Consider the following 10,054-nt stretch of genomic DNA (forward strand, 5'->3'; position numbering starts at 1 on the left):
AATAATATAGGGAGACTCACAAAAATGCCCCTTTTTCAATACCCCTTTTCAAAAATGCCCCCTTTGGATGTCCATTTTTAAAAATACCCCTTTTATGTACAAAATGACTAAATTACCCTTCTTTTAATAAAAGATATCATAAATATATAAGGAAATATAACAAAATTAGGTCCACAAAATACAAAATATTTTTTGGCGGGAAAAGTGATCCCCCAATTTTTCCCGCCAAAACACTTGTAAAAATTTGTAAAACCTTTAAAATACCTTGTAAAATTTTCCCGTAAAATTTTTCCCGCCAAAAAATTTTCCCGCCAAAAAATTTTTTTTGCGGGAAAAGTGATTCCGCAATTTTTTTGGCGTTAAATTTTTGGCGGGAAAATTTTTCCCGCCAAAAATTTACAAGGTATTTTAAAGGTTTTTTACAAGGTATTTATAAGGTTTTACAATGTATTTTAAAAGGTTTTACAACGTATTTACAAGGTATTTATAAGATATTATAAGATTTTACAAGCTATTTTATAAGATTTTTACAAGTTATAAGGTTTTACAAGTTTTTTATAAGGTTTTACAAGTTATAAATACCTTATAAAACCTTAAAGTACCTTGTAAAACCTTTTAAAATACATTGTAAAACCTTACAAAACACTTGTAAATACCTTGTAAAAAACCTTTAAAATACCTTGTAAATTTTTCCCGCCAAAAATTTTCCCGCCAAAAAAATTTCGCAAAAAAAATTGCGGAATTACTTTTCCCGCAAAAAAAATTTTTTGGCGGGAAAATTTTTTGGCGGGAAAAATTTTTACGGGAAAATTTTACAAGGTTTTTTAAAGGTTTTTACAAGTGTTTTGGCGGGAAAATTGCGGGATCACTTTTCCCGCCAAAAAATATTTTGTATTTTGTGGACCTAATTTTGTTTCAAATAAGGGTAAAATGGTCATTAAAAATTAAAAGAGGACATACTTAAAAATGGACTCTCAAAGGGGGCATTTTTGAAAAGGGGTATTGAAAAAGGGGCATTTTTAACAATTTCTCAATAATATATTTCTATAAATCTTTAAGTAAATATATGTAGATAATATAAACCAATCTCTTATATATTCGGGACAAGCGTAAGCATGTTCACGATTACGGTTATTACAGTGACGGTTGATTAACCACCAGTGACGATTATAAATCTTGTTTAACCGTAACCTTAACCACTATATATACGGTTAAAACGGCTACGGTTAAATACTGTTACAGTTAAAACAGTTACAGTTAAATACAATTACAGTTAAATACAGTTACAGTTATTTAATGATTATGATACGGTTAATATCGGAGACGAAATCTTACGAGTTACCTCTCTTTTTATACTACTTTTAATAAGATGAAAAATATGTTATAAACCAAATTTTCTTCATTTCGAGCAATTAAGCATTAAAAATATTTATTTGAGAAAAAAATTATTTTTTCTAACCTAGATTTTTTCAAATGCGGTATTATTTTTTATTTTTTGAAATCTTTATCTGAACATTCGATATTTTTTTTGCATTATACGCAATTACAATTATATTTTTAAAGTTTTAACTATATGGTTAATAGTGCGGTTAACCGCACACGTTTAACTAACGGTTTTGATTCTTTTACGGTTAGTTAACGGTTACAGTTAATATATTTTTAAAATATAATTAATATATTTCTACGGTTAACGGTTATAGTATTTAACCGTTTTATACGGTTATGGTTCGGATATGGTTGAGAAACAGTTTGGTTACGGTCCGAAATACGGTTACAGTTAGGTTTTGGTCATGCCAAGGCGTGCGTGTGAAAAAAAGGCATTTGCTTTAGGTCCCTCATTATTAAGCAAATTTTGGATCCAAAAAATTAAAATTGTTAATTGATAAAATATATATATTTTAGTGCTATTTTCGTAAGTTTGAATATTTGTTTAATATATTAGAAGGACTGCTATCTCTAGTACTTTACAATATAGGATTTCGAATTTTAGTATTTTTATAGATAAAAATAGTATTAACTAAGAAAATAAATTGTGAAAATTGTATAAAATTATACATTTAAAGTAATTAGTACAATATTTTTTTTCATAGAATCAAAAATAGTGTTAAGTGTGAACTATATCTATTTTATTACAAAATAATATGTTAAGTTTTAGTTATAAGTTATAATACACTTTATCAGGAAAATATATAAATTTTTTTTTTTTATTATATTGCTTTAAGCCACCCAATCTCTAGGCATGGTCTTGCTACAAGACTCTTGTATATACTCTAAACTTATAAACTGCATACTATAATCTTATATGAATAATGGATTATAAGAAAAAATCTCTCTTTAAATTAAACATTATTACTCTTATCGGTTAAAATAATTTTAGTTCTAATAATATTTATTTATAGTGGTTTATTGTATAAGCATACTTATCGAATGACACTAAAAATTTTCATTTTTATTTAAATATTTAACACAGTTTAAGCCAATTTAAAATGAATGATTTAGGTGAATAACTATTTTTGATAAGTTATTTAAGAATATAACACTATAAATTGAAAAATAAAGAAAGTAATACAGGAAGATTATGGAATGACCAATTTGGGTTTAGATGTTGGATCCATATAAATGTGTAAAAAGAAATAGAAAAAGAGAGAAGAGGAGGAGGAAGAGAAAAACAAATGTTTCTTTTTCCTACAATAAACCACATCATTAGTTTATTTGCTTTAATCATTCTTATAAAAAATTTATTCAATCTCATAATTATGCTAAAAATTTTCTTCTTTTCTTGACATATGACATAATTTGAATTTTAAAAATAGGATACTGATTTTTTAAACTAGTGAATACTATTTATCTACATAAAATATATAAATGAAATAATATAGAACGAACTGTAATAATATGGAACGAAACATAGTGCCGATTATGACTTTGGCAAGGTCAACGATGACGAAAGGCTTATACCGTAGTTGTGGTGGTGGTAACCATGTGGTAGTGGCTAAGGTGATGATGGCGGTTCCGGTGGTAGTGGCGGTGACGGCGCGGTGGTGGTGGTTGTTGGTGCATGAATTAGCACCTCCGACAATATCGGCTTAAACCGGACGAATTACAAATTAATCTGAGAATTCAGTTAAACCGGGGAATCCAGGTCAAGCTTGTTAACGGGCAGGAAAAGGAGATCGCCAGGCGAGCTCGGCTCTAGGACGGAAGACCGCCTGCGACCGACTTCCTCATTCAGGAAAAATGAGTTTTTTCCTAGAAGATTGAGGAGAATCCCGAAAAGAAAGGAAAACATGAAGATTTAGCTTTATCAATTTAGAAAATTAACTTATCTCTAAACCGCCTAAAAACTATATAAATAGAGGGGTTTGTCCTCTATTGGGGGATCCGGAACTTTGCAATAAAACCCTAATTGTTCTTGTGCAAAAACCCTAACTTTGTCTCTAAGCGATAAAATTCATCTTCTTTTACCATCTTCAAACAGAAATTACGAGAGAGAGTTATTGAATTTGTTTTCCTCTTTAAACAAATTCATTGTGTGATTTTCAGAATCAACAGTGGTCATGGCATTGTGGTGGTGGTGACAGACACAATGCTAATGCTGACGGCGCATTTGTGGTGATGGTGATTTTGCGGTAGTGGTGGTGATGGTGATTTTGCGGTAATGGTGGTGTTGGTGCAGTGGTTAAGGTGGTGGTAGTGGTGGTTATTGCGGTGGTAGTAATAAATAGAATAGTAAAAGAAAAGATTAGAGTGATGGTGGAAAACAAGGGTATAATGACAAATATTATATAAAATATAGAGAATATCATCCAATTGTTTTTGTTTTGGTTAGTTAATGAATTGTATATTTTTTGTTGGTTATTGATGCAAATTTTTCATTTTTTTTACATCTTTAGATCGACAATGATGATCTATAGTCAAACCCTACAACATAGAGTAAGGTGACTTAGTGGAACTCCGATGGGGAAGATAAATTCAAATGAATTTAATCATTTGACTAAAAACACATCTCCTGCAAATTTTCCATTTAAAATAGTAGTTTACTTAATAATCACAATAACATATTATGTTAAAGGTCACATTATCCTTTGCATGACCTAGATGACAAGTGTAACAGAGTCGTTGATATGTCCTTTCTTGGTGGGTCTTACACTAGCGTTATATAGCAACGTGAGTTAAATATCGACCTATGGAAAGGTAGGTATATACGATTTTTGGTAAATTTATAAATATTTCTTCTTCTGTTTTGGTTTTAAAATTTATAAATCTTTCTATGTAATTTTTTAATTTGGTTTTCAAAATTAATATATGACATTATATTTGCATACACATCATTGCAAAATGCATAATTGAATACATTTTTTTTGTGTGGGCAACTTATAATTGAATACACATTTATTAATCTAAACAAACATAATGATCTTATTTACATAAGAGTTATAGACTCTATTCTGAAATATAACTAGTTCAATGAAAGGACAAGATATAACTAAATATAATTATAACAACAACAAAAAAAAAAACCTAAATATAACACCTCAAAGAAGACTAACTGGATCCATTAAAACTTTACTAATTCCCAAAGTTCTCTAGAATCCCAAAATAAATCTTAAAAAAAAATCATAATTTTTTTTTTAATTTCTAAAAAGCCCAAAATCTTATTATATAAGTGAGTCTCAGGATGATATTTGAAGGCAGAGTGTTATACATGTAGTAAACCCAAAATCTTATTATATAAGTGAATCTCAAGATCATCCTCGAAACTAATTATGTCCGTGAAACTCCTTTAAATCTATTAAATTTCCTACTAATCATTAGACAAAAAATCACATATGTTACAAGTTGAGATAAGTATAAATACTATCTACTGAATAAAAAAAAAACTGATGAGGCAAATCTTTATAGAACTTGAACAAAGAAAGAACACAAAGATTCAACAAGAATAACTCTCTTTATTGATGTTTAGAAACTAACTCAAAACTAAACAAAGCTCTCTCTTTCTCAAATTCTCTCTCAAAACTCATAAGGACTACCACACCTTTGGCATCTCTTATACAGAAAACCTAAAGACCTGATCCATGTCTAACTAGATTTAGTATTTAGATATCTCCAAAATACTTTTGGATAACTTCCAAATCTCTCAAACTATATCCTTTTATTTGTTAACTTATAACTCAAGTTAACTAACCCAAGTTAACCAACTCTTAAGCTTTTCTCATGCTTAACTCAACATTCTCCCCCTTAAGCTTGAAGTCGTCTTTCTTCACATCTTGAACTCCAATAAGACTTCTCATCTCCTTAAACTTGATTCTCCCAAGTGGCTTTGTTAGGATGTCCGCCTTTTGCTCGTTGCCGAGAACATGCTCTGATAACATGAGATTTTCGCCCATATTTGTTATTGTTTTCTTATGTTTTAGGGAGTATTTGGAGTGATTTCAGAGCTAAGAGGGAGTTATTCAAGTATTTATGGAGCCAAGAAGGTTTTAAGAGTTTTCGAGCTTTAAAGGCCAAAAGGCGATCAAAACCCGTTCTAAGACAGTTTCTGTACGTCAGAAGAATAGCATCCGTTCGAGGTCTTCCCGGTTACTAAATCAAGAGATCTCGGTGGCTATAGAAAGCTAGAAGAGTCAAAATTCGCCTCGAAGTGGAATCAGAGATTTTTATTAAGTCGTTCAGAAGTTATGACCAGACGAGTGAAGACATGTCCAGACCGGCCAGAAGCTGTGCAACCGTTCCGGAGCTTCCTGACCACCCCGGTCATTTGGGCTGAGCCCGGGCTGCCTCTCACTCACCACCCTGGTCACTAAAGCCTCTACCCTGTCCAGAGACGCGAGTTGCACTAAACCTAATCTACGGGAAAAGACGCTTTTACCCCTTGACCTAATCCTTGGTTCCCGAAACCTATAAATACATGTTGAGAGCCCTAACCCTAGGTGTGCCTTCACGTGTCTTCGAAGTGCCTCTCAAGTCTCCGCCAAGCTCGTCCCTGCCCCTGCAGCCATCGACCTTGAAGCTTTGAAGAATCACCAAATCTCTCTCTCTCTTTTCTCTTGTTTTCTCTAAGATCTATTAAAGTGAAGTCTTACCTCTTGTACTCTACATTCAAAGAAGTAATCTCTAAACCCTATTCAGTTCTTATTCCTTTCTTTCTTATGAGTTTATCAAACCTTACTTTGATGATCTCTTTAACCATGCTAGAGTAGTTTTCTAGTTGGGTTTAAAGGGTTAATCAAAGGGGGAATATGGCCGATCGTTTAGGTGGCAATATCTAGGGTTTTGTTTGATCTTTTACACTGTATTCTTTCTAAGTAAGTTGTTTTTTAATGCATGTAGTTAGATTCATGTCCTAACTCGTGATCCCAAGTGTTTAAATTGCTCACAAGGTTGTTTAATACGCTAGACCTAGCTTACGAATGTGTATGGTGTTATAACAAGCACACACCACTTAGTTATTGGGCTTTATGGACTAGAATCGAACTTGATCTTATTGCTTTGATATGTGCATCGTTGCCTGCGTTAGTTGAGTAACGGAGTATAAGGATTTTAGCCTACTAATTCTATAACATAGAGTTAGCCGAATCTTAGCGTTTCGTATGTCCGAGACTTGGAAGTAAACAAACCTAATTCTCATATTACATAGATAGCGATTATTGAACCCCCTGCGATACCCTTGATGCCCAACGTTTGTCTCTCATAGTTTTCTTACGTTATTTACTTGCTTTCTACTTTGCTTTCTTATTGCTTTCTCATTTACTTTTACTTGCATTCGTGACACCACAACCAACTCCCTTTTATTGTTTTGTCCTAGCTTTACTTTGTCTTAATAAGCTTGTCCAAACTACTTCCCTCTCTGTGGATTCGATACCCTAAGTACTACGATTGACTGTTGTGCACTTGCAGCTTATTGATCGTGTTATTTGGGATTTTTAAAACCTGATATACGTGTCCCACACGACCGCAGGTCAAGTTTTTGGCGGCGTTGCTGGGGAGAGATTGTTAGTTCCACAAGTTTAAGGACTAGGTAAACTCTAGGACTTTTGCTTTTTAATTTTTAGTTTTGATTTTCACTGTTTCAGGAAACCTCAAAGATGATTCCGAGAGCTTACCCCGAAGTATATCAAAACCTTACACTTTCGGAGTTCGTAGCACTACAAGAGCTTTCGAGCGACCACATGTACGGACTACCTCTTGGTACGTAAGAACTGACCCACGGTGCATACCGCACTCACCCTCACTCACCCGAAGCCGCCACCATTGGAGACTTTGAGCTGCTCGGACCGTCCCGCAGAAGCCACCGCTGGACCGGCCACGAAGCCCGTGACCGGGGTGACCCCTTCTGTCCGGACCGGTCATGAGGCACACTAACCGGTCTGGCCCCTGCCCGACCACTTCATGTCTTCCACCACGTCGTTCGATCCTCTGGAGATCGAACCATTGGGAGACACCATTCCCCACGTCATGGAGCTGCAAACCATGATGGAGAGTACTGCTATCCGCAAGAAGTAATGAGTGTAGACGTCACCCGAACAACTACCCATTCCGTAACCATGAGTCATTCGTTCCAAGGAGAGAAGCCACGGAGGAAAAACTTATGGAGATCATGCAACAGTTACTTGAAATCCAAGAGAAGGGCGTGAAGGAGATTGATTCGAAATTCACGGAGATGAAAGCCGAATTCGATTCAAAGATTGATGCACTTACCGTCGACATCAAACGTGTAGAAGAACAAGTTGGTGATGTCAAGGATGAACTCATAAACCACTTTGAGGACATTCAAGACCACAACACCAAGATCATCAACATGGGATACTCTATTGATACCGTGGAGAGCCATCTAATGTGGAGGACTGAGGAGATTCAAGAAGGATTGACTAATCCTACTAAGTTTCCCGAGTGGGAAAGTGACCAATCCTACCATGACGAAGAGAAAGAAGCCACAGCCCCTGATGAGAATCATACCACCGATTCTAAGTCTACGGAGAAAGACTACCCCGCCGATGAAGAAAAAGCTTATTTCAATGAGAAGATCAATGAAAGCCGTTTTGAAGACTATTCAAGAGGGAATGATGAGTTTACCAAATCATCTAGTTAAGAAGATGATGGAGATGAGGAGGAAGAACTCAAAGACGCCTACTCTTGTATGACAATTCGGATTCCTAATGAAGAAGTTCCCAAAAATACCGATTTTGGACAACTTCGGAATCAAGGAGAAGCTACCTTCCAAGGTAATCTTAGACCACCACCACTAAAGTTTTCTCATTGTGTTAGTGAAGATTGGGAGCCCAGCCGAAGAAGCCGTGAAGGACGTTTTCATTCACCTTATCCAAGGAGAGCCGAGAACGACCAAGAGAGGTTCACACCGAACCGTCTCTCTTTTCACCAACCAAACCCGCCTATTCAAGACAATTCGATCTGGTGTACCATGGAGGCAGAAAAGTCATGAGGTGAGACTTGAGAGCTTAATGAGCCAACACTTGGATCAACAAGCTTTGGACACGAGAACACTACACGCACGAATCGATAAGATCGATAGTGTTTTTTCGGGTAGGATCGATGAACTTTCTTCTAAGACCAGAAGATTGGGAGATCTTGTTGACAGAGATTCTGTCGGTATGGAAAGGAGAATCCAGAGGCTTGAAAAGAGTCAAGAGAGAGACCTTAAAAACTCTCAAAGCAATGCCAAAAGCATTGGTGAATTGGCAATCCGGATTAGTGAAGAAAAGGTGAAGAACGATTCTAGATTCGGAGATCTTTCCGATAAAGAGTCTACTATGCGTGAGCTCATAAAAAAGATTAGAGAAGACGCCGAAGAAACCAACGCCAAGGTTGGAGATCTAAGCAAACGGTGTGAGTTGCTAGGAGAAACACTTCTCGACGAGATCGATAGTCTACTTGATCCATTACATAGATTGATCTTGGATCTTGATGAGACAGTCGTGGGTAAGGTGCGGTTTGGAGATGATTCTCGCATTGATATAAAAGGTAAATGGTCAATTCAATTTGCATTTGGAGATGGTAAGGGGAAGGTGCTAAAAAATTTAAAGAATGTATACTTTATACCGGATTTAAAGAGAAATATTGTAAGCCTTGGTCAGGCCACGCGGAGGCAAGGTGTGAGGTGCGAATGAAAGAAGATTCCTTGAATCTCTATGATCGGTCTGGAAATGTGTTGGTGAAGACAACAAGGTCTAAGAATTGTCTATACAAGGTCATTCTGCAAGTTGAGAATCTCAAATGCTTACAATTGATGTCACCAACCGAGTCAACTATGTGGCATTCACGACTTGAACACACTAACTTGGAGACAATGAAGATGATGGTTGATGTCACCAACCGAGTCAACTATGTGGCATTCACGCAAGCAACTTCTTTTCGAGCCACTCAAAACCTTGAGCTTATTCACGGAGACCTTTGTGGGCCTATCACACCTTCCACTCCGGCTCAAAAGAAGTATGTCTTTGTCCTCATTGAAGATCATTCACGTTACATGTAGACAATCCTTTTGAAAGAGAAGAGTGAGTCATTTGAAAATTCAAAATGTTCAAAGCACTTGTGGAACAAGAAACCAGAGCAACAATCAAGACACTTCGAACATACAGGGGAGGAGAATTCGTGTCAAATGAATTTCAAGCTTACTGTGATGAACATGGCATCAAAACACACTTGACTGCACCTTATTCTCCTCAGCAAAACGGTGTCGTCGAAAGACGTAATAGAACTCTTTTAGAGATGACTAGGAGTATCTTGAAGCACATGAACATACCAAATTCACTAAGGGGAGAGGCTATGAGACATGCTACCTATTTTATTAATAGGATTGCAACAAGATCATTGACTCAAATGACTCCATATGAAGTGTTTAAAGGGAAGAAACCAAACCTTGAGCATCTTAAAGTTTTTGGCTGCATTGGTTATGCAAGAACAGAGACTGTTGGGAGAAAGAAACTTGATGACAGGTCAAGAACGTTGGTACACCTCAGAACAGAGCCTGGCACGAAAGCTTACTGTTTGTATGATCCTACAACCAAGAAAATAGTTGTAAGCCGTGATGTTATTT

This window comes from Arabidopsis lyrata (genome assembly GCF_000004255.2).
Source record: "Arabidopsis lyrata subsp. lyrata unplaced genomic scaffold ARALYscaffold_4, whole genome shotgun sequence".
NCBI lineage: Eukaryota > Viridiplantae > Streptophyta > Magnoliopsida > Brassicales > Brassicaceae > Arabidopsis > Arabidopsis lyrata.